Raw genomic sequence first — 27,082 nt, 5'->3', positions numbered from 1 at the left:
GGTTTCTACTCAAGTGTTTGGAATTTTGTTTATTGAACAACTATTTTTGGTTTGATCGTCAGTAGTTATTGCAGGGGGATTGAAAAACTCACATTTTAATTTCATTTAGCTCATACACTTGATTGAGTCAAATGATGCTGACTTTAATCATCCAGTTATGGGCACTCAAAATCCTTTATTTTATTTTCCTTGTGCAAGTTTGGGTATTGCTTGCAAAGATAATTTTCACTTCATTGGTTCACTTTGATCACAAAGATAAGTAAAAATTCACTTTCCAAAGTAAAATATACTTTGAAGGCAGATATGCTTTTAAAACACCACCACTGTCTCCAAACTCATATTTTCTGCTTGGAGAGGTAAAAGGTGAGCTTGAGAGTGCCCCTGTTTCTGTGTATGGTATGAAAGCAAATCAATAGACAGGGTCTCCAACTGAAGAAGAAGAATGGCAGCCAAGACACTGTCTTTAAGGCAAAGAATAAAAAAAGGTAAGCAAAAGCCATTGTTTTCTTATATGGTAATATTTGAAATTACCACTCTGATTTAGGAGACAACATAACCTATGATATTTTTTATTGAGGACCCTGGATCTTTGTGCTATACTAAATGACTATACAGCATTTACATGTTTCTTCCATTATCTAACAGAGATTTTAGAGAGACAAATTTAGGGGTGATCGTGTGTACCATCATTTGGTTTTGTAATGGCCACTGTATTTGGGATGAATTGAGAAATCTGATGTGTATATATTATTTTGGGGTCCTAAAGAGATGTAAAAAGTCAGCATGTGATACCACTAAAACAATGTTTTAGAATTGAGCTGGCCTTTAAGTCAGTTTGACTTTTTCACATGGGAAACAAAGATTACCACTGAAAACTTCTTTCTGCCTGAAAAGGCTAAAGTAACACAAAAAGATTTGTAACATTTCAGTGTCTAAAGCTGGTGTTATATGGGTGCTTAAGAGATTTCCTGATCCACCATGAGAACTAGTAATATACTGCAATATTTGAAGAGAATTCCCTTATGTCTACTGAGCAATATATATTTACAGAAAACACTAAAGAATATAAAGCCCATTCTAAAAGTTTCATTAACTATTATTGATAATCACCACTGAGTAGAGAAGTGTACTTTATTAAACAGACACAGTTGGAAACTAAGCAACACATTATTAATAGAACTGTATTAAAGTATCCGGTGTGCCTGTTTTAATAAAGCATTTGCGATCACACAAAACCAATTTCAAAGCATAATGAATGGAGAATAAATCTTTTTTTCCGTTTGCCGAGCTTTGTATCCTGTATGCCTTAGGAACTTGGTTTTTTAAGAAACTATAGCAGTTTTTGTTACACTTTATTAGCACTGTCCTGGGTACTGCTAGGCTTTAACTACCAGTATTTTTCTCTGCTTGGTTTCTCAAGCAACCAGCAGTAATAAGAGTTGAACAGGCAGCTATTTCCCAATAAACAAAGCCCACGCTGCTTTAGGAATTAGCTCCTCCTTAACTCATAGACCTACTTAAAGTCATTGTTCTCACTGGAGAACTGTTTAATAAAGAGTTTCATTTCTGAGTGCTTTTCTAGCCACGGGAATCAGAATTTCATTGTGTCTCGGACGATCGTTCCTAGTGTAAACGACCTCAGTAATGGGATATTTTAAATAGGAAATGCTCAACCCCACAGAGAAACTTTATCAGAGATGATGTCACCTTTTTTTTCATGTAAATAAGCCCAACACATCCCACATAAACCCTTTTGCTAATGCCTTAAACAAATCTCAATATTTTATATTGCTGCTTCATCACAAACATGGATTATATGTGAAAAGCATATATTTACAGTCATCTTGAGTGTGCATCATTTGTATAAATCCAATCTCATGTGAACCAAGATTGTTTCATGTAAAAGCATTTTTGAAGTGTGTAATAACATCCTAAAGCATAGAGTACACTGCTCATCCTGGGCTGCCCACTAGAAAGTGAAGGGCCATATTTACTCATTACATAATAATAATAATAATAATATTAATAATGATAATAAAAGCCTGTCTGCAGTAATTCACTTACTGACCTACTTAGTGAAAAAAATATATAGTCCATTTATAAATATAACTGCAACCCAGTTAAAGGAGTTGTAAAGGCTGAAGGTTTCTTATCTTAATGCATTCTATGCATTAGGATAAAAAACCATCTGTGTGTAGTAGCCTCCCGAGCACTCCCCTAATTACTTACCTGAGCCCCTTCTCTCTCTAGTGATGTCCACAAGTCTCTCAGCTGTTCTGGACACTCTTCATTGGCTCAGACACAGCAGCGGCGCTATTGACTCCCACGGCTGTCAATCAAAGTCAGTTAGCCAATTGGGGGGGGGGGGGATGGCAGGTCGGGGCTCCATGTCTGAATGGATGCATGGAGCTGTGACTCTGCTGAGGTGCCACCATAGAAAACTCCTGGCTGAGGGGGCGCTGGATAGGAGGGAGGGGCCAGGTGCAGCAAAGAGGGACCTGAGAAGAAGAGGATCGGGGCTGCTCTGTGCAAAACCAACTGCACAGAGCAGGTAAATATGAGATGTTTGTTATTTTAAAAAAAACAACAAGACTTTACAATCACTTTAAAGGTCTTTGTCATCTGATACCTGAAAGTAAGTTTGTTATGATGCTATCAGGAAGAGTGAAGGAGCTGGAGTTTCGCTTTATTTATTTATTTTTTTTTTTTTACTAAAATACTTTTTTTACAAAAAAAATAATTACAATAGACTACCATTTTATAACGTAGAAAAGTAAACATAAAAGCAAATGGGACTTTAAAGGTACCATACGTTAGAATGGAGAATCTGAACAAAAACTTCTTTACTAAAAACTTTTTTAAATATGAAACACTTATTTTATAGTATTTTAGTCTATTATTTTATAGTCTAAACCCACACATAAATCAAACAGGGCATGTTGCATTTATTTTATGGACAAAAGTAATCCTATAGTACAGTCCTAATTAAAACTGATCCTCTTGGTTGCAATCTAGTTTGGCATCTTAGTACACCGCCTTTACTTTTATTAGCCTAGGTATTAATAATAGACCTTGGGCGCCTGGGTGAAATAGAAATGGTCTATGACATACAGTCCATCACACTTTGCTGTCCTAACATCACTGTAATTAATCTTCCAAAGAATGACATTAGCATGCTTCACAAAGACAGAGTGTTCATAGTATGAAGATAAAACATCCACACTGTACATTCATAACTGCAAACGTGTATAAGATATATGGGCATTCATTTAAAGTAGTATTGTCAATGTACAAAAAAAAACTTTTTGACTGGGTCTGCATGGGGTATGAGAAACTAAGCAATGCAGGTGGTTTACTTTATCCTGTAACCAATACTATCAAATTTTTTTTCCATCAAAGATACATATAAGACTTTCTGTAATGCGTATAGCCACTAGAGGGCCCACATACATGTCAAAGACATTTGAAACATTACTATGAAAATATGATATGATTCAGCAAATATTAAAAATATAGCAATAAAAATCGTTTTTTCAGACAAGGTTTTGATTGAAATAGGATTGAGGAAAATGTAAAAAGTTCATGAGAAAATATGCCTCAGATATATCTCACAACATTTTAGTTTTAGCTCGTAAAATATAGTTGTGATAAATCCTGCAAAGATGATACATAACAGTGCTTCAGGGAAATACTGGGAAACACTCCAATCATTAAAGAAATCCATAATCTACATTTTTATTTATTGTAACTGTTATACTTAAAAGTACTTTTAAAGCAACATTTACATTTCTACGTGTTTGCTGTCCCATATTTATAAAATCATATTTCCTATCCAGCGTTGTACTTTTTCATCTAGTCATTCATATATTAGAAAAAAAAATTGCATTCCCTGTTTTATTTAGTTAGTCTATTGTTTTAGTCAAATCAGGCCTGACCCTTAGACTGCCCATAGACATTAGAGGGCAATAAGATAAGCAAGCATAATCTGACCAACTTGTACAACGCTGATGCCACGTACACATGATCAGAGCTTCCGACCACAAATGTTCGATGTGAGCTTGTTGTCGGAAGTTCCGACCATGTGTAGGCTCCATTGGACATTTCATGTCGGAATTTCCGACAACAGATGTTTGAGAGCTGGATCTCAAATTTTCTGACAACAAAATCCATTGTCATAACTTCCGGGCATGTGCAGACAATTTCAACGCACAAAATTCCACGCATGCTCTGACTCAAGTATGAGACGGAAGCACTCGGTCTGGTAAAACTAGCGTTCGAAATAGCGATAGCACATTCGTCACCCTGCATTTTTTAAATCTTTGAATGCAGGGCATTCTCTTCTTCTTTATAATTCTAGAATAATGAAGTTGTTTTTGCTGCTGATATTCACACAGAGTTCTGACAAACTTATTTCTTTATTATTTCTCGTTATCTCCTGAATATTTTTTATTTTTTTGCCATATCTCCAGAATAATGTTTCTATTTTTTTTTATAGTGATCTCCTTTTTTTTTTAACAAGATCTCTTGATTTTTATTTTTTTATTTTTTTATAGTGATCTCCATAATATTGTTTTCTCATTGTGTGTGTCAAGTTACCACAACACCATTATTATCTTATATTTTTTAACCTCAAGGAGATTAGTTTGTATTTGTGTCCCTTGTTAATTTGACATTGTGAGTAGGCAGGTACATTTCAAAAATACAAACAAACTGTCCTTTTTGAACTAAAACACATAGCAAAGTATTTGTGAAAATGAAAAAAATACATTTATTAGGGGTCATAACAAAATAAAGAGGAAGGCAACGCTGTATAACCCGTTGAAATCGGTGAAGCCTTTGTATCCCAGGGCAGACATCAATTATTTGATAGGCAAAATTGGTAGCCTGAAGAGTCCATTTAATAGGGAGCACAATCCGATGCAGGAGTCCGAGAGATCGGAAGCAGCTGCAGATGACATATATGTCCCCAGGCTGTGGTCTTACCATTTCCTGTATCTTTGCCAGACCAGACCGAATTCAGGTCATTCCTTACACGCTTCCTTGCATGCTTCCTTGCAGGCTGTGGCTGTGGTGTTGGAGTTGTGGCAGGAGGTGGAGGAGGCGTATGGTCCAACTCACATTAGTGACTTTTTGGCGAGTTCACCCATCGCCCCCTTATTTAGGGCCTGATAGATGACTTCCTCACAAATGAGGCATTGGCTCACCTCCATTTCCTGCATTTGCTGGCTGCCAGGCAGGCATAGGCCTCTTGAAGATTGAGGGTGATTCTGAGGGCCACAGTCACCTGCCAAATCAAAGAAAGGGCTGACTCCTCCACATTACTCCCCTTCTTGGGCCTTTTTGTTGGAAGGTGGAGGCAAGGAACCTGCGATTCGGTCAGGCTACTAGGCACGGCCACCTCCTGGCTGCCACTTTCCACAGCCACCTCCTGGCTGCCACTTTCACCCGCCTCCTTCTGGCTGAGACTTTCCACGACTTCCTCCTGGCTGAGACTTTCCTGTGTATGAAAATGGGACATAGTTTTATTTTTTGGTCATCAATCGCACACAATTTAGAGCTCATAACTGTTGCAAATCGAATATTAACAAATAGAAAAGACTATCATTTTGACCCCAGCATTTTTCATTCTTGTCCCAATGATTTTTGGCTACTACTGTTTATTGATATGTAAACCACTTTGTTAAATCAGGACTTAGTGATCAATATTAACATTTAGTTAACATCATTCATTTTTGGTCAAGAAATATGTTGAACAATGCTATACCTGGCTCATGCTGGGCTCCTCCACTTCTTTCTGGGTGGATGGCCCATGTTGGACTTTTAAGCCTCATCTGAGGTGGAAGGAAGAGTTGAGAGTGATGGCTTGATTTCAGTTTGGTCTGACAAAAAGTCGTAGTACCACAGCCTGAGGACATATACGTCATCTGCTGCTTCTCTGGATCTCATGGAATCCTGGACTTTTTTGCGCTCCCTATTATATGTGCTCCTTAGGCCACCTATTTTGCACTTCAAATAGGGGATGATTGCCATGGGAATCACTGGCTTCACCAATTCTAACAGTTGATCCAGCGCTGTCTTCATCTTTATTTTATTACTATAAAAAAGTGTTTCACCTGCCACAGACAGGGCAGCTCCCTGTATTTATCAATGAAGCTAGGAAGGAAGTCATGATTGTTGAATCTATCCATTTTATCTGCAAGACATAGCACAAGACAAACCTTAATGCCAGGCTAAACTCTCCTAATCTTGTTCCAATATAGGCCCAAATCTATAAGCAGTATAGTTCACTGATGTCCCGAGTTAAAATCGTACCTTCGTTTGCACGATCGGTGCTTACACTACTCCGTCCTCTGCTCACAGATCGTATGTCCCACACACTTGTGTTACGCTTTATATACACTGTGCATGCGTGAAACTCTGCTCGCCCCGACCTTCTTTCTAGTAAATTTCCTGCCTGTTCTCTTTCAGCGCAGTGGGAGTGCACATGGTGGAGACAGAGCAGGTGCATGCAGAGGAGAGCAGCAATGACAAGCAAAGCTCGGAGCCACAAATGCCCCGATCCAGGAGATTTAGGGCCTCAAATATGTCCTTTGTAGAGATGGAGGAGATGGTGGACATCTTGAAGAGGGACAAATATGACGAGAAATAAGGACCGTACAGAAACCCAAATGTGAGTAAGGCCAAAATCATGAGTAAAGTTGTGAAAAGTCTTCAGAAGAATTTTGGGGTATGGTGATCCAAGGATCAACTGAGGAAATGATGGTCAGACCTCAAATTGAGGGAGCACGATCAGTACAGAAGTATCAAGAATGCTACAAAAAAGTTAGTATTTTGTCGTGTGTTCATAATATTATTACTTGCATGCTGCTCCCTGTGCTTTTTTTATACTGATGTACAGTTCAAAATGGCATTTAAAATGGCAATTTTCAGGTTCGTGGGCACAGTAATCATTTATAGTAAACATTGTTTGTTCGCCCACTAATACAATGGTTTTGGCAGATGCAGGTTAACTACATTTGTTCAGGCCTATTTGTATTAACCACTTAACAACCGGCCCATAGCCGAATGATGGCTACAGGGCGATTGTTTAACTCTGAAAGGCCATCATATGACGTCCTCCCAGAATTCCGCTCTTGTGTGCCCCCTGGGACGTGTACTCGAGAGCATCCGTGACCGCCGGATCCACAGGACCTGGTGCATCAGGGATCATGGTAAACGACTGCTCATCACGTCAAATGATGGAGCAATCACTTGTAAACAAACTGGCGTCATGTTATGATGCCGGTTCCTCCCTCCCCTCTCTGTACAGATCAGTACAGCGGAGGGGGAAGAGATCGGTGTCAGCAGCACTGTGGGCTGGATCTGCAGTGCCCACAGTGCTGCTCACTGAAAATTAACCCCTCAATTGCCTGCCAATACTCTGCAATACCTTGCAATACTCTGAAATACCCTGCCAATACTCTGCAATACCCAATATCCTGACAATACTCTGCAATACTCTGCAATACCCAATACCCTGAAATACCCTGCCAATACTCTGCAATACCCTGCCAATACCCTGCAATACCCTGCCAATACCCTGCAATACTCTGCAATCCCCAATACCCTGCCAATACTCTGCAATACCCTGCCAATACTCTCCAATACCCTGCAATACTCTGCAATACCCTGCAATACCCTGCAATACTCTGCAATAGCCTGAAATACCCAATACCCTGCCAATACTCTGCAATACTCTGCAATACCCTGACAATACTCTGCAATACCCAATACCCTGCAATAACCAGCAATAATCTGCAATACCCTGCCAATACTCTGCAATACTAAGCCAATACTCTGCAATACCCTGCCAATACTCTGCCATTTTTTTTATTTCAGGCTTCCCAGCCTACAGGTGAGATGCGGGATCTTATTGACCCCATATCTCACTGTAAAGAGGATCTTTCATGCCATATTCCTATTACAAGGGATGTTTACATTCCTTGTAATAGGAATAAAAGTGATCAAAAAATGTATTTTTGGGGAAAAAAAATGTCAAACTAAAATAAATAAAGTAAAATGAACAATAAAAAAATAAAATAAATTAAAGTGCCCCTGTCCCCATGTGCTCACATGCAGAAGCGAACGCATATGTAAGTCCCTCCCACATATGAAAACGGTGTTCAAACCACACATGTGAGGTATTGCTGCGAACGTTAGAGCGAGAGCAATAATTCTAGCTCCTCTGTAACTCAAAACATGTAACCAGTAAAAAAAATTAAAGCGTCGCCTATGGGGATTTTTAAGTAGCGATGTTTGGCGCCATTCCACAAGCGTGTGCAATTTTGAAGAGTGACATGTTAGGTATCTATTTACTCAGCGTAACTTCTTCTTTGACATTATGCAAAAACATTGGGCTAACTTTACTGTTTTGTTTTTTTTAAAGCACAAAACTCGCGTTCGAAAAATTGCTGCGCAAATACCGTGCGTGATAAAAAGTTGCAACGACCACCATTGTAGTCTCTGGGGTCTTTGCTAAAAAAAAAATATATATAGTGTTTTGGGGTTCTATGTAATTTTCTAGTAAATAAATTAGGATTTTTACATGTAGGAGAGAAATGTCAGAATTGGCCTGGGTGCTCCAGAATGCCTGATGGCCCTCCCTGCATGTTTGGCCTCTGTATGTGGCCACACTGTGTAAAAGTCTCACACATGTGGTATCGCCATACTCAGAATGTGCAGAATGTGTTTTGGGGTGTAATTTGTGGTATGCATATGCTGTGTGTAAGAAATAACCTGATAATATGACAATTTTGTGAAAAAAAAGGAAAAAAAATCTTGATTTTGCAAAGAATTGTAGGAAAAAATTACAACTTCAAAAAACACATCATGCCTCTTACTAAATACCTTGGAATGTCTTCTTTCCAAAAAGGGGTCATTTAGGGGGTATTTGTACTTTTATGGCATGTTAGGGTGTCAAGAAATTAGAAAAAAATTTAAGAAAAATTACTAATCTGCTAAATTTTATAATAGAAACGAAGAAAAATTAATTTTTTTTTACAGAATTTTTGGTCTTTTTTCTTTTATAGCACAAAAAATAAAAAACTCAGCGGTGATTAAATACCACCAAAAGAAAGATCTATTTGTATGAAAAAAAGGACACAAAGTTCATATGGGTGCAGTGTTGCATGACTGAGTAATTGTCATTCAAAATGTGAGAGCACCGAAAGCTGAAAATTGGTCTGATTATTAAGGATTTAAGTGCCCAGTGGTAAGGAGAGGACACTCAGCAGCTGTTTACATATCTGGACGCAGAAGCACTAGTGTGGGACACCAGAACACCCTTTTTAGGGTTTTCCACACAGGTGCTCCAGTAGATACTAGGGGTGTCTCCATGTGTCATACTTTACCAAAAAAGGTAAGTCTTCCAGCTTTAACAAGGGGAAAAAATCATGTCTTCAACTTGGAACTCTGCCAAAACAGACAATTGTACAACACTTCCAAGTAATGTTTCATATTCATATTTCTTGCTTCAAATATCTGTGTGCTAGGTATACTTTTTTGTATTCACATAGGGGAGAAAAGACTCGGGACATCTGAGGACATTGGGGACCCCCAACCTCCTAAAGAAGTGGAAGTAACCACACCGCAATCTGAGAATGTGGAGGGAGGAGAGGTTCATGACATGGTTGAAATAGTGACCACAACAGGTGAGTGTCTGAGACCACAGCTTCAGGTAATAGATGTATGCCTGCATATTTATAAAAATACATGATGTGCGTTTTTATTCAAACAAAAAATGAATAACATCATTGATGTTTTAGGCAGAATCTAAAACACACAAAAAAGCACTGTTTTGTTGAGGACATTTTAATTTTAAATCAAGTTTTAAAGTATTTTAAAAGCCAAATTTTGAAGATGCACACAGTGTATCAACATGTGCTATTTACCATAACAAGATATCAAGGTACGCATTTTGGAGGTGCAACCCCTTCCTCGCAACTCAAGTAAGTGAAAGGAAGGAGTTGCAACCCCAAAACACATCCATTGATCCCCCATGATGGGAGCCAACACATGTTGACATTAGGCATGGGATCAGGAGGGAAATCCACATTTTGACTCCCAATTTGTGTGCATCTTCAAAATTTGGCTTTTACAGGGGTGACATCACCGCATCTGATGAAGGCAAGATCAACACAGTTTTACATACTAATGTCTGATATTGCCTTCACTTTTTCAAGTTTGAACTTTGTAAGTTCCTGAGTTGTTCATGTTATGGTTTTAAACATGCCTGTTTGACCAAAATAAGGGATATTTATAATGTCAAACATGAAAATGTTACCCTTTTCTAACGCACATGTGAATGTGCACAGAGTAAAATGTTTTTATACTCAATAATGTGTGGCTTCTTCTTTCAATGCTCAATATCAGTTTTTGGAGTAAGTTTGTGTTTACAGTGACAATGGGGGTTATTTGCTGAAGGTAGATCCACTTTGCACTACAAGTGCACTTGTAGTGCAAAGTGTATTTGCCTTTAGTAAATAACCCACACAGTGCTCTAAAATTGACCCCAATCAGGCCATGTTAGGGACTCCAAACAATTAATTAATGGTGTGGAAAAAGATGATTATTTTTTTCATTAATGCATTACATGCATTAACAACAAAAACAATGTGTGTTTGTAGCAGACCCACAGCATAATAGTTAGCTGAAGAAGAGATTGTCACCTCATGTATCAAATAAATTACATTTGCATTATTGAAGAAAATGTCCAAAAAGAAAAGCTTATTGGAGAACCTAGGAGACAGCTAAAAGAAACACAAGCAGTAAATCAAATGAAATATTAGTTAATTTAAAAAAATAAAAAATAAAAAATGTTTTATATACATTTGCTGGCATGTCAATGTCCCCCCTACCCGCAACGTACTCCAGATATTTTTGTCTGACTTTGCGGGCGCTTTGGGGGGGAAAGCCAGGATGGCCAGCTTCAAGTGCTGTCAGGGTTGCTTGATCTGGAATTCCGGCCTAAGACCCAACTGAGGCCACATAGTTCGTAGCATTTTTACATAGGAAATTGTGCAAAATGCAGCATGCAAGCACTATATGGTTGATATATTATTAGTTTATATTCCGCCACATGTATGGCTGTTAGAAATAGGTGTAACAGGCTGGCTATTATGCCGAAAGCATTCTCCACCACTCATGGTAGTTAAAAACCCTCTGCTCCGGGGTGAGGATCCTCATCGGGAATGGCCTCATCAGATGGTCTCCCAGCCCAAATGCTTCATCAGCGACAAACACAAATGGAAGACCAGCCACGTTGTCTTCCGTAGGTACCAAGCCCAAGCAACCATTCTGGAGCCGTCTGTAAAACTCCATCTGGGTGATGACTCCACCATCCAACATCCAGCCATTCTTTTGGACAAATAAATCAGTCATTAGCCAGACAAGTTCATGGTAAATGCAAGACCGACTTATGGCATGGGGTTAACCCCTCATATTCACAATTCCCTGGCAACAATCAGGAAGGACTCCCAGCCAATTGGGTCTCAGGACCCACTTCCTGTTTGGCCAGGAAAAGCAACAGTCCCAGCAACAACAGCCTCTTCCAGGAGCCCCACCCCGGATTCAGCAGTGCACCACCTCATCATCGTCCTCCTCCCCGCACCTCTACCGCAGCATAAGTTGCATGTACTCTTCACAATCAAAATCATATTTAAAAAATCTGCACCCAGAGGCACCCCTCTCTTTGTGTTTGTATACGGCCATTCTTCCCCATGTCCACATACAGGAACTCATATGTCACTGACACCACCGCCAACATCACTATACTATTAAACAACTTGTAATTATAATATTATGACCCCAAGTTGGGGAGTGTCAGGTCACCTAGAGCCCAGGTGACAGGTGCACACCGTAGGGTTGGGGATGCACCGCAAGGCTGTGGACCCTACGGCTGACGGCTGCAGACGGGGGACAGATCCCACTGGGGTAAGAGCGTAAGATTCCCCGGGGCGCGGAGTCTAAGAGCCAGCTGGTGTTCACCAGAGCTTCGAGTGGTGAAGATGGTCTTGGCTGCAACTGGCTCCAGGTCGCGACCCCCAGGGTCCCCCAGCTCACACCCACAGTAGGTAACAGGAGGATAGGGATGGTGAGGGACAAAGCCAAGGTCGGGGCCACAAGCAGAACAGAATAGTCGGGTACACGCCAATAGGTCAGGGTCACAGGCAAGCAGGGATGGTCAGAACACGCCAAGGTCGGTAACGGAAATCAGAAGCAGAGCACACGACAGGAAACAGGAAGCTAATACACAAAGGTTGATCAGCAGGATAGGCTAGCAGTGCAAAGGTTAATATAGTGTAGTCTGATAGGGGCTAGGGTGGAGCCATTCCAGAGGAAGGAAATAAAAGCAGTCAGGTGAAGCTCGGCTGGTCTCTAGAAATGAACACATGCAGACAGGTAAGGAGAACAACTCTAATGCATAACCATGACAGGGAGGTGGGAGGATGTGGACATGGTTCCCATCAATTGCCCCTCCGCAGTTGGGAAAGTCCCACCGCTGGGCAAAATGGAATGCCACAGTCTGCCATTTCTTTGGGGTTGAAGGAAACTGTGGAGTCAAACAAGAAAAAAAAATAGTACTTTTGCACATAAAAATTGCAAGAAGGTTAGACACAAACGTTTCTACCCATCATCAATATAACATTTATTTTAAGGAGTATTTGAAGACAAAAGTATAAGGTCCACTTATCAAATTCCTCACACCCTCTGATGGCCCATTGAAAACATACATAATGTGTGTTACTTTGGCCAGCTCCTCCTTACTTACACTATTGGCAGCCCACTGGACAGGTAAGAAGTGTCATAATACAAAAATATGAATACACACTGTCCAAATTGAAGCACAATTTTACATTCTGCAATTACCTATCAAGATAATAGGAAAACAAAACTTTAAACAGTACCATTTTAAAGTATTCAGGCAGACCCTTGCACTACATGCTTTGGTGAATTCATCCATAAATATGACCACAAAAGAGGTAGATAAATAATGTGTATGGGTTTAGCAAAGTCAGCAGATAGAGGATTGGGGGGTTCCAAATGAGTTTGGGCCCCCAGAAAAAAAGCATCTTGCACTATGCCTGAATTTAAAGACAAAAATAACATTTTGGCACATTTTAGGGGGTGTTTAGGGTAAAGCACTACAATAGAGCTGACAAAATACATTGTTAAGTGACTAGGCTAGGTGTGTATGGGCCCAGGATAGCATGTGAAGGCAAATATGCATGAAAGACAAAAAACAACTTTAAAAGCTTCCAGCATGCATGAGGACAAAGAGGACATTCACAGCATATTACAATCATGGTAATTAGGGAATGATGAAATAAATACAATACATTAGCAAACATTAACTACATAGAAGGTGATGTTAGGAGAAAACTTACCTTAATATGGTCCTTCTGCAGGACATGTAAGATGGCACAACAGGTCTCTGGAATAATGATCCCCATAGCCTGGGGGGAGTTGTCTGTCGAGAACTTGATGCCCTGCAGACTTCTCCCTGTCGCATGCAGGTGTCCTGCTTCGTAATATAGGGGGACAGCAAAGCCAACAGACGGTGAAAAATGGGGTCCGTCATCCGGAGATAATTCCTCAAATCATCAGGATTATTCTCCTGGATTTCCCGCAACAAAGGCATGTGCGAGAATTGGTCACGCTGGAGCAACCAATTCTTGGTCCATTAACTCCTCCTCGCCCTGTTCACGGACTGGGCTTGGGTCAAAGTAAGAACCCCAACACTAAGCCCCTTCACAGCATGAACTCTATGAACACACTGAAAATCAGAAAGGCCTGAGAAGAGCAAACTGAAAATCAGAAACGAGGGGACAAGAACGCACTGAAACAGATACAAACTGACTACACGCAAAAACCGATTTGAAACAGATAGGAACCCACAAGCACAAACTGAAGAGCAGCAATGAACTGAAAAGTAGACATGTGCAAAAGGAAAAAATTTGTTTAGTTTCGTTTCGTTTAATTCGTTAATTCCTTAATTTCGTTTAGTTATATTCGTTAACTTCCTTAAATTCGTTTTCGGATTTCGTTTAGTTTTCTACCGAATTCGAAAAATCGCCCACATTCGAAAATATTTCAACCAAATTCGAAAATATTTCTACCAGATTCGAAATGATTTCAACATGATTCGACATTATTTCAACCACATTCGAAAATATTTTGTGACCCGACTTTAGGGCCATGTATCTCGGGGTAACTTGGTGCTAGAAACTCCAAATTTGGATATGTTGTAGTGCTGGTACTATTGTGTTTGCATACCAAATTTGGTAAAATGTCATTCTCTGCTCTAATAACTAATAACATTTTGCGACCCGATTTTGGGGCCACATATCTCGGGGTCACTTATAGCTAGAAACCCCAAATTTGGTATGCAAACACAATAATACTAGCACTACAACATATCCAAATTTGAAGTGTCTAGCACCAAGTGACCCCGAGATACCTGGCCCTAAAGTCGGGTCACAAAATATTTTCGAATGCGGTTGAAATAATGTTGAATCATGTTGAAATCATTTCGAATGCAGTTGAAATAATGTCGAATCATGTTGAAATAATTTCGAATGGATTTGAAATTATTTCAACATGATTCAACATTATTTCAACCACATTCGAAAATATTTTGTGACCCGACTTTAGGGCTATGTATCTCGGGGTCACTTAGTGCTAGACACTTCAAATTTGGATATGTTGTAGTGCTAGTATTATTGTGTTTGCATACCACATTTGGGGTTTCTAGCTATAAGTGACCCCGAGATATGTGGCCCTAAAATCGGGTCGCAAAATGTTATTCTCTGCTCCAATAACTAATAACATTTTGCGACCCGATTTTGGGGTCACATATCTCGGGGTCACTTATAGCTAGAAACCCCAAATTTGGTATGCAAACACAATAATACTAGCACTACAACATATCCAAAGTGTCTAGCACCAAGTGACCCCGAGATACATGGCCCTAAATTCGGGTCACAAAATATTTTCGAATGTGGTTGAAATAATGTCGAATCATGTTGAAATCATTTCGAATGCAGTTGAAATAATTTTGAATCGCGTCAAATTCATTCAAATTCATTCAAATTCATTCGTTATATTTCTTTCGTATTCGTTGTAATTTGTTATTTTTTTATTCGGACATTCGGATGCATCTGAATGTCCGAAAGATGCAAAATGCGGCCGAATTTCGATTCGTTACGAAACTAATTGCACAAGCCTACTGAAAAGCATGAGGCTGAAAAGTGCGAATCGCCTCTCACCAAACGTATACTAACACGAGATTAGCAGAAGTAGCCCAAAGGGGGGTACACTAGTTATTGAACTTCCTTTTTATAGTGCCGTCGTACGTGTTGTATGTCAGCGTGTTCTTGCCAATCAGAATTACCAACAACATTTGTGCAACCGTGTGTATGCAAGACAAGTTTCAGCCAACATGCGTCGGAAAAAAAATCCACGGTTTGGTTGTCAAAAATACCGATCGTCTGTACGTGGCATTAGAAATCTTGCTTGCTCAACTCAGAAAATCAAGAAAGTTTATTTTAATGTTCTGACTCTGCTTATAACCAAGAAGAACAATAGCAATGAGATTTATTACCTCATGGGAGCTCTTGCCCCCCATTATCATAGACATGTGGCTGAACCCTACACTGTATGAAATTTAGGTGCCTGAACATTTAGGGTGCTTGACGGGGATGAATGTGAATTGTTTTAATACAAATAAAAAAATACAACTATATATGTTATATGACACCTCCTATATTGAATATTAAGATCATTACATTTCGAATTGCAATTCAATTAGACTGATGTTTAAAAGGAAAGTCCCATGGATTAGATCTTTCCCATATTCTTGACAGAATATAACATTACTGATAAAGAAGAAGTGTTAGTATCTGCTCCTTCAAAATGGGGGAGGTAGAGAGAGGGATAAGAATATAATATAATGCCATTACCAACCTATATATTTAATCGTTTGTCAAAAAGTAATTTAAATCCAATTCTATGTTGAGTTCCAGAGGCTGCGTCGTATTGAGACGATATAGCCACTGGGTCTCGTTCTGGGAGATAGCTCTCTTAAGGTCTGTACCTCTCCAATTGGGGGTACCTCTATCTATGCCATAAAAAGTGAGGAGGCAAGGATCCCCATCATGGCAAAGACGAAAGTGTCTGTGAAACTGTGATTCAGAAAACCTTTAGCAATGTTAGTTACGTGTTCATTACTTCGTACCCTTAGCTCACGTGTGGTCCTCCCAACGTATTGCAGGGAGCATGGGCACTCCAACATATAGGTCACATGTTTGGAATAGCACGTTATCAATACATTTCTGATGAGTGACATTAGATTGGAATGTGGTAACCTTTTTTGTCTGTCGTTTAGTAGTACAACAAGCCTTGCACCTAATGCAATAATAAAGTACCGACCCATCAAGAAAAGTGAGAGGTTTCTTCAGAGGATCTGGTACATTGGGCGCAAAGATAAGTCTTAAGCCTGGGGCCCTCCTATAAATGAATTTAGACCTATTGGGTAATGTGGTTTGAAGGTCCTTGTCCTTTAAAAGTATGGGCCAATACTTCTTAAAAACTTTTTCAATGTCTTTATATTGTCTATGAAAGCCTGAGACAAAAGCTAAACCCCCTTGAGAATGGGGGGCTTCTTTTTAGTAATCAATAGTTTTTCCCTATCCATTTGGAGCACCTGATTTTTGGTTGCAATAAGGGCTTGCTGGGAATAGCCCTTCTCCGGAAATCTATTAGTCAATACCTCTGCTGGTGTGTGAAAATCTGTAAGATTATCAATTGGCACTGAAGCTGTTAAAAGTAACCACTCCCATCCCCTCCACTAGCAGCAGGGCTTTTCTATTATATAAGCGCATACATTCAGTAACCAAGCACGCCTCCCGAAGACATGATACGAAACGTACGTTGAGGCATGCATGGTTACGTGATTTCAACACTTCTGATCCCTCTGGTTGTCTGTTGCTGGCGGTGCCAGTCACCCCACCGAGCAAAGGGTTTTCCATACGATCCAACTAGATCTGACACGTTGATCAGCCTCAGTCACGGGAAAAGGCACTTTTAAATGCAAGGAGCCACTTGACTGTTTGTTTTTATCTATTTTTACAAATAATGGGATTACACGATTATATATCCTACCCAGCATCCACATTGGGTAGAGGAAAGGTCCTTTGTACAGTTTTCATCTAATTGTAGCAAGCAATATCTTGCTAGGGCTCAACTGACCTTTTTTTAATCAATAAAGGTCAACACCATCTGGTAAGCAGACATCCACTTACAGAGCCCTTTGGGTGACAATGTAATTGGTGATGGTGGTTCATCTCAACAGTAGAAGAACAAAAGTATTTTTTTGTGTTTTTGTGTGTGGACATTTTGCTTTTGGTTTTATATTTTTTATATTTTTGTCAACATATGTTGTGAAGACATGGTTGATAATTGGACTATTGTTAATAGACATTAATTGCACATGTGTTCAAACACAAAGGTGTTTACTATCTATTTTTTTGCACTGTATGTATTCAGGTATACTTGTATATGGTTATATAAACATGTATTTAAGACTTTTTTAGTTATATAGCACCCCCTATCACATCTTTTTCAAATTGCACTAGAGATACTACACCTAGTTTGGGGATAGCAGCTTTAATTGTATTATTAAAATATATAGTTTAGATTTTTGTAATAATTATTTTTATCACTCAACGCCTTTGGTTGACCATGGCGAGGCCTATTCTGAGTGGAACCTGTCCTGTTAAACCGCTGTATGGTCTTGGCCACTGTGCTGCATCTCAGTTTCAGGGTTCTGGCAATCTTCTTATAGCCTAGGCCATCTTTATGTAGAGCAACAATTCTTTTTTTCAGATTCTTTGCCATGAGGTGCCATGTTGAACTTCCAATGACAAGTATGAGAGAGTGAGAGTGATAACACCAAATTTAACACACCTGCTCCCCATTCACACCTGAGACCTTGTAACACTGAGTCACATGACTCCGGGGAGGGAAAATGGCTAACTGGGCATAATTTGGACATTTTCACTTAGGGGTGTACTCACTTTTGTTGCCAGAGGTTTAGATATTAATGGCTGTATGTTATTTTGAGGGGACAGCAAACTTACACTGTTATACAATCTGTACACTCATTACTTTACATTGTAGCAAAGTAGCATTTCTTCAGTGTTGTCACATGAAAAGATATAATAAAATATTTACAAAAATGTGAGGGTTGTACTCACTTTTGTGAGATACTGTATCACTACAGTATACAGTAGAGAAGTACACTTATTAATCATTGTGGAGTAATGCTAAACAGGAGGCAGATCATGCAATATAAACATAAGTATAAACACTGCTTTGCATTAAACCTGCATTTAATATAGATATACAAAACACAAAATAAGGCAGATCTGTAATCAGTAATACATAATTAAACATTTTTTTAATAAAGCTATTTAAGTATCTGAAATTATATCAGCATCTTGCAGACCCCTGTACAAAAGGACTAGAGTGTGAGATGAAGAAAAAGTACAAGCAGCCAATCAGTTGATGTTCTGACAAGCAGTATACCAATATGAGGAGAGAGCAGAGTGACAATGAAATGAGCTCATCACTGTCCTGTAGCTCCTTTCACTGTCCAGTAACAGGTTGGGGCAGGTCCAGGATGACCTAGGCTCAGAGGAAGTAAATTAAATTATGCTGGCCATCTAATAACAGAAAAGTAGCACTGCATGGATCCTGGATTATGCCGTATTCCGCAACAAATGCTGGTTTTGTTATTTTATCTTTGGGCTATTCATTTTTATATTTTTGCAGAGGTTCAGCTTTAAACTGATCATATCCCCAATCATGTGAAGTTGTAAAATTACTAAATAATAAATGCACATCATTTGTGGATCAAGGATGTAATGTCAGGTTCCTTTTACAGTCTCCTCCAGCTTTCTGCCCATCCCTTTGAATGGACTTTCAGTTAGAAAGCTGGAGGAAGAATGAATGGACAATGAGTGTGCTTATCAGTGCACTCATAGTCTATCGAGAACTATAAGTCTCTATGCTGTGGACATGGACGTGGCCTGTTTACTTATTCACAGATCCCTCTGAAGGAATGACGTTGCTGTGCAGGTGAAACCCTACACACGGGGTCAGCAACCCGTTGATCGTGAGCTACCTATCGATCATGGGAGGCCAACAGGTAGATCTCGATCTGGGCTGTGTCGATGCTTCCCCCTGCCTCTGCCGGTATTACTTTCCCTTCACTAGCAGAGAGGAGCAAGAGACAAAGCTGTGCTGGATGGAGGGTGGGACTGGGAGCTGCTTTAGTTAACTTTGCAAATTAATTAGCAGATGATTGGCTGGTAGGCAGCCCTAGCAACTAATCATCAGCTTATTTACATAAAAAGTTAATTAAAACAGCTCCCGGTCCCACCCTCCATTCAGCACTGTGCAGCCTCTCAACACCTCTGTGATGTACAGACACTGTAAAGTAGGAAAGGGCTACCTACATCTGTGTGTTGAGAGCAACAGGGGAAACAGCTATAGAGGGGCAGAGGACACTACTGGGGGGGTAGAAACAGAGGATAGTGCTATGCAGGGGGGAGAGGAGAGGACACTATTGTGAGGGGTTGCAGAGGAAACTGCTATGAGGATAGAGGACACTAATGGGGGGGTTTGGTGCAGAGGAAATTGCTATGGGGTGGCAGCAGGCACTACGGGGGCAGAGGAAACTATTGTGGGGGGGTAGGGGGCTACAGAGGACACTGCTGTGGGGGCACTGCAGAGGACACTGCTATAGGGGGCAGAGGGCACTACAGTGAAGGGGAATGGCAGAGGATACTGTTGGTGGGGCAGATGGCACTAAAATGGGGGAGGGGGCAGAGGACACTACTTTTGGGGGGAGTACAGGACACTGCTGTCAGGGGGGTCAGAAGACACTACAGTGTGTGTGTGTGGGGGCGGGGAGGGGGGCAGAGGACAATGGGGGGGCATAATATATTACTAGGGGGGTGATATTAAAGAAGGTAGAGGACACCTCTGTGTAGGGGGGGGTGGCAGAGGATACTACTGTGGTGGAGGTGAGCAATTTTAAGTGAGGAAGAAGACACTACTGTGACACACTATGGCTGCAAATCCACTATGGTTCCTGCATCGCATGTCTCCCGCCAGCAGTTTATACAAAGTTAATGAAAGCCCCAGATTGGTTTGCATATCGCAGTGAGAAATGTCAATTCAGACAGAATTTGGATCTGATTCTGGTGCTTACCAAAACAATGGTCCTGTACAAGTTTGATCTGAATACAATTCAAATTGAGCCATACAATCTGTATGGCTGAAATTGCATTGCACTGTCAGGAAAGGTTCCCTCCGCTGGTAATATCAATCATTTGGCATGCAGTACTGCGATCCACCAGCAGGTGTCTCCTGCTGGAATTATGTAATCTTTGGTCCGCAGTACTGGTGTCCACCAGCAGAGGGATCCTGGCAGTATGGAGCAGGTATTGCCTTCTGCAGTCAGGCGTCACATGACTGACAGCAGCCATTATAAATACCCGGCAGGTGCACACACACCTCGCCTTGGTATTGTTCCTTGTGCCCTGACCTGCTGCTTGCGATCCTGATTCTGAACCTATTCCTGTGCCCTGAACCTGTGACCCGTGGTTCTGTTGCTGTTTCCCTGTCCTGGTCCCTACCCTGTCCCACCTGTTACCATTATCCCTGTCCTGCAGTCTGATCCGTCCATCCTCTCCCTGTCCTGTGTTCCTTACCCCATTTGCTGATCTCCCCGTGTATGACCTTGGCCTGGCTTGTGACTCTGATTCTGGACTGCCCTGTGTATATCTACTGATCCGCTGTGTATGACCCTGCCCTGCCTATCGTTTACGGTCCTAGCACTTCCCATTTATTGTACATATCTGTCTGTTGTTGTTTGGGGGTCTTTGTTGGTTGGTTTATTGCACTGTGTGGTTGTATTTATATTATTCACTTTCTTTAATAAATCATATTTCACTTATACACGTTTGGGTTTCCTCTGTTGCAGTCCACACAGTTCTGGTCTTATCTGATACATGACATGCACAGACATTGCATGTGATTTGCACAGCAGTGCGGTGTAAATCGCATGTGATGTCTGACATCACAGCAGTGGTAAACACCCCTTGGTATCTTTATTGAATACTTAACTTTTTAAATGCTAATTCCCCAACCCTACATGTTTCCTACATGTTCCCCAGTAGATCTCAACCTCTGAAAGGTTGCCTACCCCTGCCCCACACAGTCATGTCTATTTTAAATGTGTCAATGCCTGTGGGGAAGATGATTCCCCACCTGCTGTCAATGAGGAAAGTGATTGGGGGGCAGTAACTGAAACATGTTACATGTTACAACCTAAATACCTGTGTAACATGTAACATGTCCCTTAAAAGCTTAGCTTTGGGGGAAAAAAACTTCCCTTGCAATGGGGCTGTTCTCACACTGCAAAGGTTAATTTCCTGTTTTTGTCTAGAAGAAAGATGAAAGGAGATATAGAGTCCTGACATCATCAAGCCCAGAGCAGGCTCTATAGACCTGTTCTGGATGTGAGGATGCTAGGAACAGTCCACTTCTTGATCATTTGGGAATGATATTTGCCAGTGGAGTGGAGGATCATGTCAGTATAAAGATTCCTCCTCTCCACTTGACAAAATTAGCACTTAACACTTTAAAGCTGAAAAACACAGCACAGCTGCAACTACATTGGATAACATTTAGTTTTCAGGAGTTCAGCTGTAAAGTGTGTTTTAGCAAAATAAAAAATATATTCAGTACATCTCTGCAGTACACATTTCCTGCGTTTTTAAATATTTAAAAATGCTGCTTAAAATACATAAAAATACCCATTGATTGTGCCAGAAGTCTGAATTCCTGACTTCCCCTTTAAGCTGACAGATGGGGTGGTGCTCTGAAGTCCAAAAAGGAGTACTGATCAGGGCTGACAACTCTGTTTGGGATTCCAGTCCAGCAGAGGCAAAGCTGTCATTTCATACAGGAAGTTAGAACCACAATGAATTTATGGCAGAGTGGCATGGCTTTTATTTGTACCTTTAGCATTTTTTGAATGGATAAAGCATTGTCAAACTTTCTGGCACTGAAGAGATTTACTGGATATTTGTTTTCATTTTGCACTGATGTAAACTTTAAAATCAGTGCTATACTTGACTAATGTGAACATGTTACTGATTTCTGTTTCACTATTGCGAAGTACCATTGCTTTAAAAGTATATTGTGAAGTTGTTCATGCATAATAATACAGCTTTTTTTTTACTGTAGAAAGAAAAAAATATAAGCAACCAAAAAAACAAAAACAAAAATAAAAACTAATTTTAGGTCAACATAAAATATTGTAGACTAGAAGCTCTTAAAAGCTTGTATTTTAACTTTCATTAAAATAATATATTATTATTCCTTAAAATATTGTACCATAATCTAGCCACTTAGCAGTTAGCAAAATTAAATTGAGTTTCATCTAGTACTAGTATAGTATATAATGGTATATGCAGGGTATTTTTGATTTTTTTGACTTTGAGCTGACTGAAGCATAAACTACAGAATCATTCTAAACAGCATAAATGTTTTCCATTATAGAAAAAAAATGAATGCAATTGTTGCATAAGGAAGTTATTCATTATTTCTAAAACATACATTTGGCCAGCTTTTTAACTGCTGCTCCTGTCATGAGGTCCAGTACAATAAAATTGCTGACGTGATTTTCTTCTAAGCCTATTTTGAGTTATGACAATCTGGATTTTCCTATTAACTTGTTTTCTTACTAACCTTATCCATCCATGTAAACTATGTATAAAATGTACAAAATCTTCCAATACTGAACTCCTCTTGAAGGGAAATATTGCATTTAACAGCAAGCTGTAGATGTTCTAAGTAAAAGTAATGCATACAAATAGATATTTATTTTAAACAGTCCGATTTGGTTAAAGCTACACATCTGATTTAGATATTGATTTTCAGTCTCTATTATAAAAATGTAACTTAAGTCCTCCCACCACTTACTGGAAAACCATTTGATAACAGTTTCTCTAAAAATTATCAGTCTCTATATTTTTGATTACTACATGGGGAATTTGGATTAACAATACAATATATTTCTGTATCCCATTTTTCACTCCACATATAAAATGAAGACAGCATTCCTGTATTTTAATTATACTGTTATTATACTGTTCCCTAGGCAAGTTGTAGTACCTTTTCTTTGACAGAAAATTGTTGTTGCAGAACAATTTCCAATCTAATTTTATAAAAATGGATAATAATACACATTATATATTGATTTTATGAACTTCTTCAAAAGCACATGCCAATGTTTTTTTATAAAACTTCTTGGAAGCAAACAGTACCCAGGCTAACATCAATCCAGGTAAAGTCCAGCTTCTGTATTTGATTTAGTTTACAGTTTTCAAACTAAAATTGTGGCATTGTCCAATTACATACCCTAATACATATTTAGGCAACCATCTCCTCCCCTCTGTTGACATTGCAGCTGTCAGCAGGGAATCTGTTGTTAGGAATGTGTAGTGACATGAAGTAGATGGGACAAGTGGGTCTCAGCGTGCTCTTGTTCTTGCTGGCATCAGGTGTTGTTTATCATGATTGATGAGGATCTGCATTGCTAGAAGATGGGTATGATTATAAATTTGCAATAGAGGACTTTTTTTAAAAAAAAGGACTTATAAAATATTTGCAATTATTTACACCTTAAACTCTTATTGTGAATTAGTAGAGATACTATGTACCACTGAATTATTAGTGATACTTACTCACATAGAGGGGTTGGTATATCTAGGCCCCTTATTTTTAAAGGGGTTTCTCACATTCTGATCAGCCCCTCACCCACAAACACAGGTTTTGGGGAAAGACCCCTTATCCTCATCAATCTGGGGACAAGGTGATTTGCCACAGGGGTTTAGCCTGGCAAGGTACCCTCCCCATGTTTAGGACATGTGACTCAATATGGTTCAGATGAGGGACTTGACACTCAATTTCCCCCTTTCCTGGCCTTCCAGGCTGCATGCTACGATAAGGGTCTGGTAATGAATTGTGTCTTGCTTTGTATTAGGACCCCCCTTAAAATTCATACTAGGCTTCCTTAGCTAAAATAGCAAAACGTTGGGAAACATGGGACGCCTGGTTTGCCAAGCCCCAAACCTTATTCATCTGACACACCACATCCACATTGTTTACATTATTGTCCATAATACAGCATAGATCCTGCTCCTTCCCTCCCCTCCCCTTTTTTTTTTGTTTGCGTTGTCATGATGCATGATACAGCAGAAGGCCCAAATTGGATAAGCCTTAACAATCAAAACCTCCAGATGTGTTGTTCATTACCTATTTGTTCAGAGTTTACTTGTTTATTGTTTCTAAAAAACATAGTTAGTTTTATACTATTTGCAACGCACTGAATGCTAGATGGCATTTCTAACTACATAGAGTATCCAGCTTGTATTAAAGCTATAGCTTATGTTATGTGGCTAGCAAAGATGGGAGTCCCTATACCTCTGGATACAGCTTGTTCCTGTCGCTTATGTTCTGTTCCATATACTGCATACAACTGTGGAAACGTCTGGATGCATAATGTAAAACCACGATAAGGACTTAGCCCGTCTATGGAATATTACCGTATTTCCCGCTGTAACTGTGATTTAATGTGCTTTTCTGTTTTAAAACCTTTAATAAAAATATTGAATATAAAATTCATACTAGGCTCAAATGAATTAGGTTAATAGAATCCTAGACTCTAACCCTAATCTAATTCAGACACCATAAGGCACAAATCAAATGGACAGACCATGAGGGAATTGAAAACAAATGGAAAAGAAATACAGACAGAGCTGAACCACTAAATCACTGCAACCTGTAGGTTGCAGTGATTTCCAATGATCATCTCTGGCATAAGATGATTTAACATGGCCAACAGCCCTAGTAGGTACCACTTCCTTACGCTGTTGGCTCTCCAGACTTTCTGCAAATCTAGACTTGCCAAAGGCCATAGTCAGTCACTAAAAACAAAGGCCCAGAAGCTCAAGCAGGATGTGTAAAAGTCTAGACTGCCTACACCATTGATCAGTGATAACTAAATAGAAGTTCTGTGCAGAAGGATTGCTTCACATTTATAAAACTGAACTATCATAATATATGAAAGATAAATATTTCCTTATGTTTTCAAAAAGACTAAAAAGTATATGTATGCCCAGCAAAAGAAAATCTAACATCAGCTCTAAAATGTTAATGTAATTCTAAAGTGAATTCAAATATTTTAAATAAACATACTTTCATTACAATCATACCTTTTGATAATTCCACAAAGGTCCTTGACCAGGCACTTCCTGTAATAGTGACAATGTTTTCTCCTTGTCTTACAATTTGGGATTCAGGCTATTCACCTGGTTATATATGGATTTCCCATGGAGACTGCAAGCAACTTTTTCAACAAACATTGCTCAAGTATGGTCCTCTGTTGTCATACCCAAGAAACCTGCCTTAAGAAATGCCACAATACCATCACTGCACTTGCATGTACAATACATAGGAAGTATCTACAAAGATGATGCAAGGGATCAGCAGCACCAAGATGAATCAAAGGCAGTGTAAATGCTTAAAAACTTTAAATAACTAAATGTCACCCATTTGGTGTTTATATCTACTGTTTGTGTGTGTTAGGTGCAACATATTTATCTTTGTGCTCAATGATCATTAGTGACAATCAAATTGTGCGAATTCCAGACAATGATCCTGTATGATTTATATTATTCTTTGCAGACTGGATTTATGGACATGCATATGTTCAGACAAATCAGATGATTACAGTTTTTCCAGATTTGAGAATAAACCCAGTCATCTATAATGATTATTAAAGTAAGTGAACAGAGACAATAAAATATAAGATACAGAACAAGCCAGCATGCTATGTTTTTTCCTTTAAAGGATCATTTATGTGTGAAAAACAAAGATGAATAGCAATTCAATGCATGTTTATCCTCTTTGGCTGTATGATTATGTCAGATTTTTGATGTTGAAAGTGGTACAATTATTTTGCATGGAAATTTGGCATTTTATATTGTAGGCTTGTAATTCTTAAAAATAACTCACTTAAATCTGTCCAAACCAGAGTCTAGTAGACATCCCGGGTATGATAAAGTTTGAAACACAAAATCATAAATTATAATACAATAAATAACTATAAATAATAACGAATAATGATATAATAATAATACATTCAATACATTTCAGTCAATAATATAATCAAATAAAAAAAACTGAATTTTTTTCGACCAAACAAGGGTGCAATATTACTAGTCATATTGCTTCAATAAAAATCCTGGGTATGGTAAATTTTGAAACATGGGACTGCACAAAATCCGACGTCACAATCAGGACAATAGAACCTGGTTTCCTTTTGGATTTTCCTTCCAGTGTCATCATGCTTTGAGCAACAAACCACACACATCCTTGTGGGTGCTGACTTTTTTTTCATTTGGTGTGATGTGGTCCATGAATTGATGACCAGTCAGGCATTATGGGTTAACAACACCAGTAGCACGACGTCCAGCTCTATTTACAGCCGTTTGTGTTTGGTGGTTCAGAAAGATCAATTCTGCAACTTTTCAAACAAAGTCAGCATAAACCACAGGCTTGTCACTTTTTTTTAGCAGAATGAAGGCATTCCACAAGCATTGCTCAAGAAGATGCCTGAATATCTTGTAATACTTTTTTTGTTGTTTTCTCATTGGTGGATAAATTATCTGTCCGACACCACTCCCTGAAGAATTATTAGGCCCAGAAATTTCCAAATGTCTTTTTTGGTCACTGGTTCCCACTTTATGCTCCTTGAAAACCCTTTGATGCATAGCTGTTTGATGCTCGTGGTACCGGTTTGTCTCCGTAACTATTTTTTCAATAACCTCATCAGTCAAAAATAGTTGGAGGTGCCCCAAAGGGTTGTCATCTACAACATCCTTTTATACCGGGTGCTCCAGTAAAT

The sequence above is a fragment of the Lithobates pipiens genome, unplaced genomic scaffold, assembly GCF_037356315.1.
Source record: "Lithobates pipiens isolate NorthernLeopardFrog02 unplaced genomic scaffold, aLitPip1_a1.2 Scaffold_16, whole genome shotgun sequence".
Classification (NCBI taxonomy): Eukaryota; Metazoa; Chordata; class Amphibia; order Anura; family Ranidae; genus Lithobates; species Lithobates pipiens.
The sequence above is the reverse complement of the archived record's forward strand: the minus strand, read 5'-3'. Positions refer to the sequence as shown.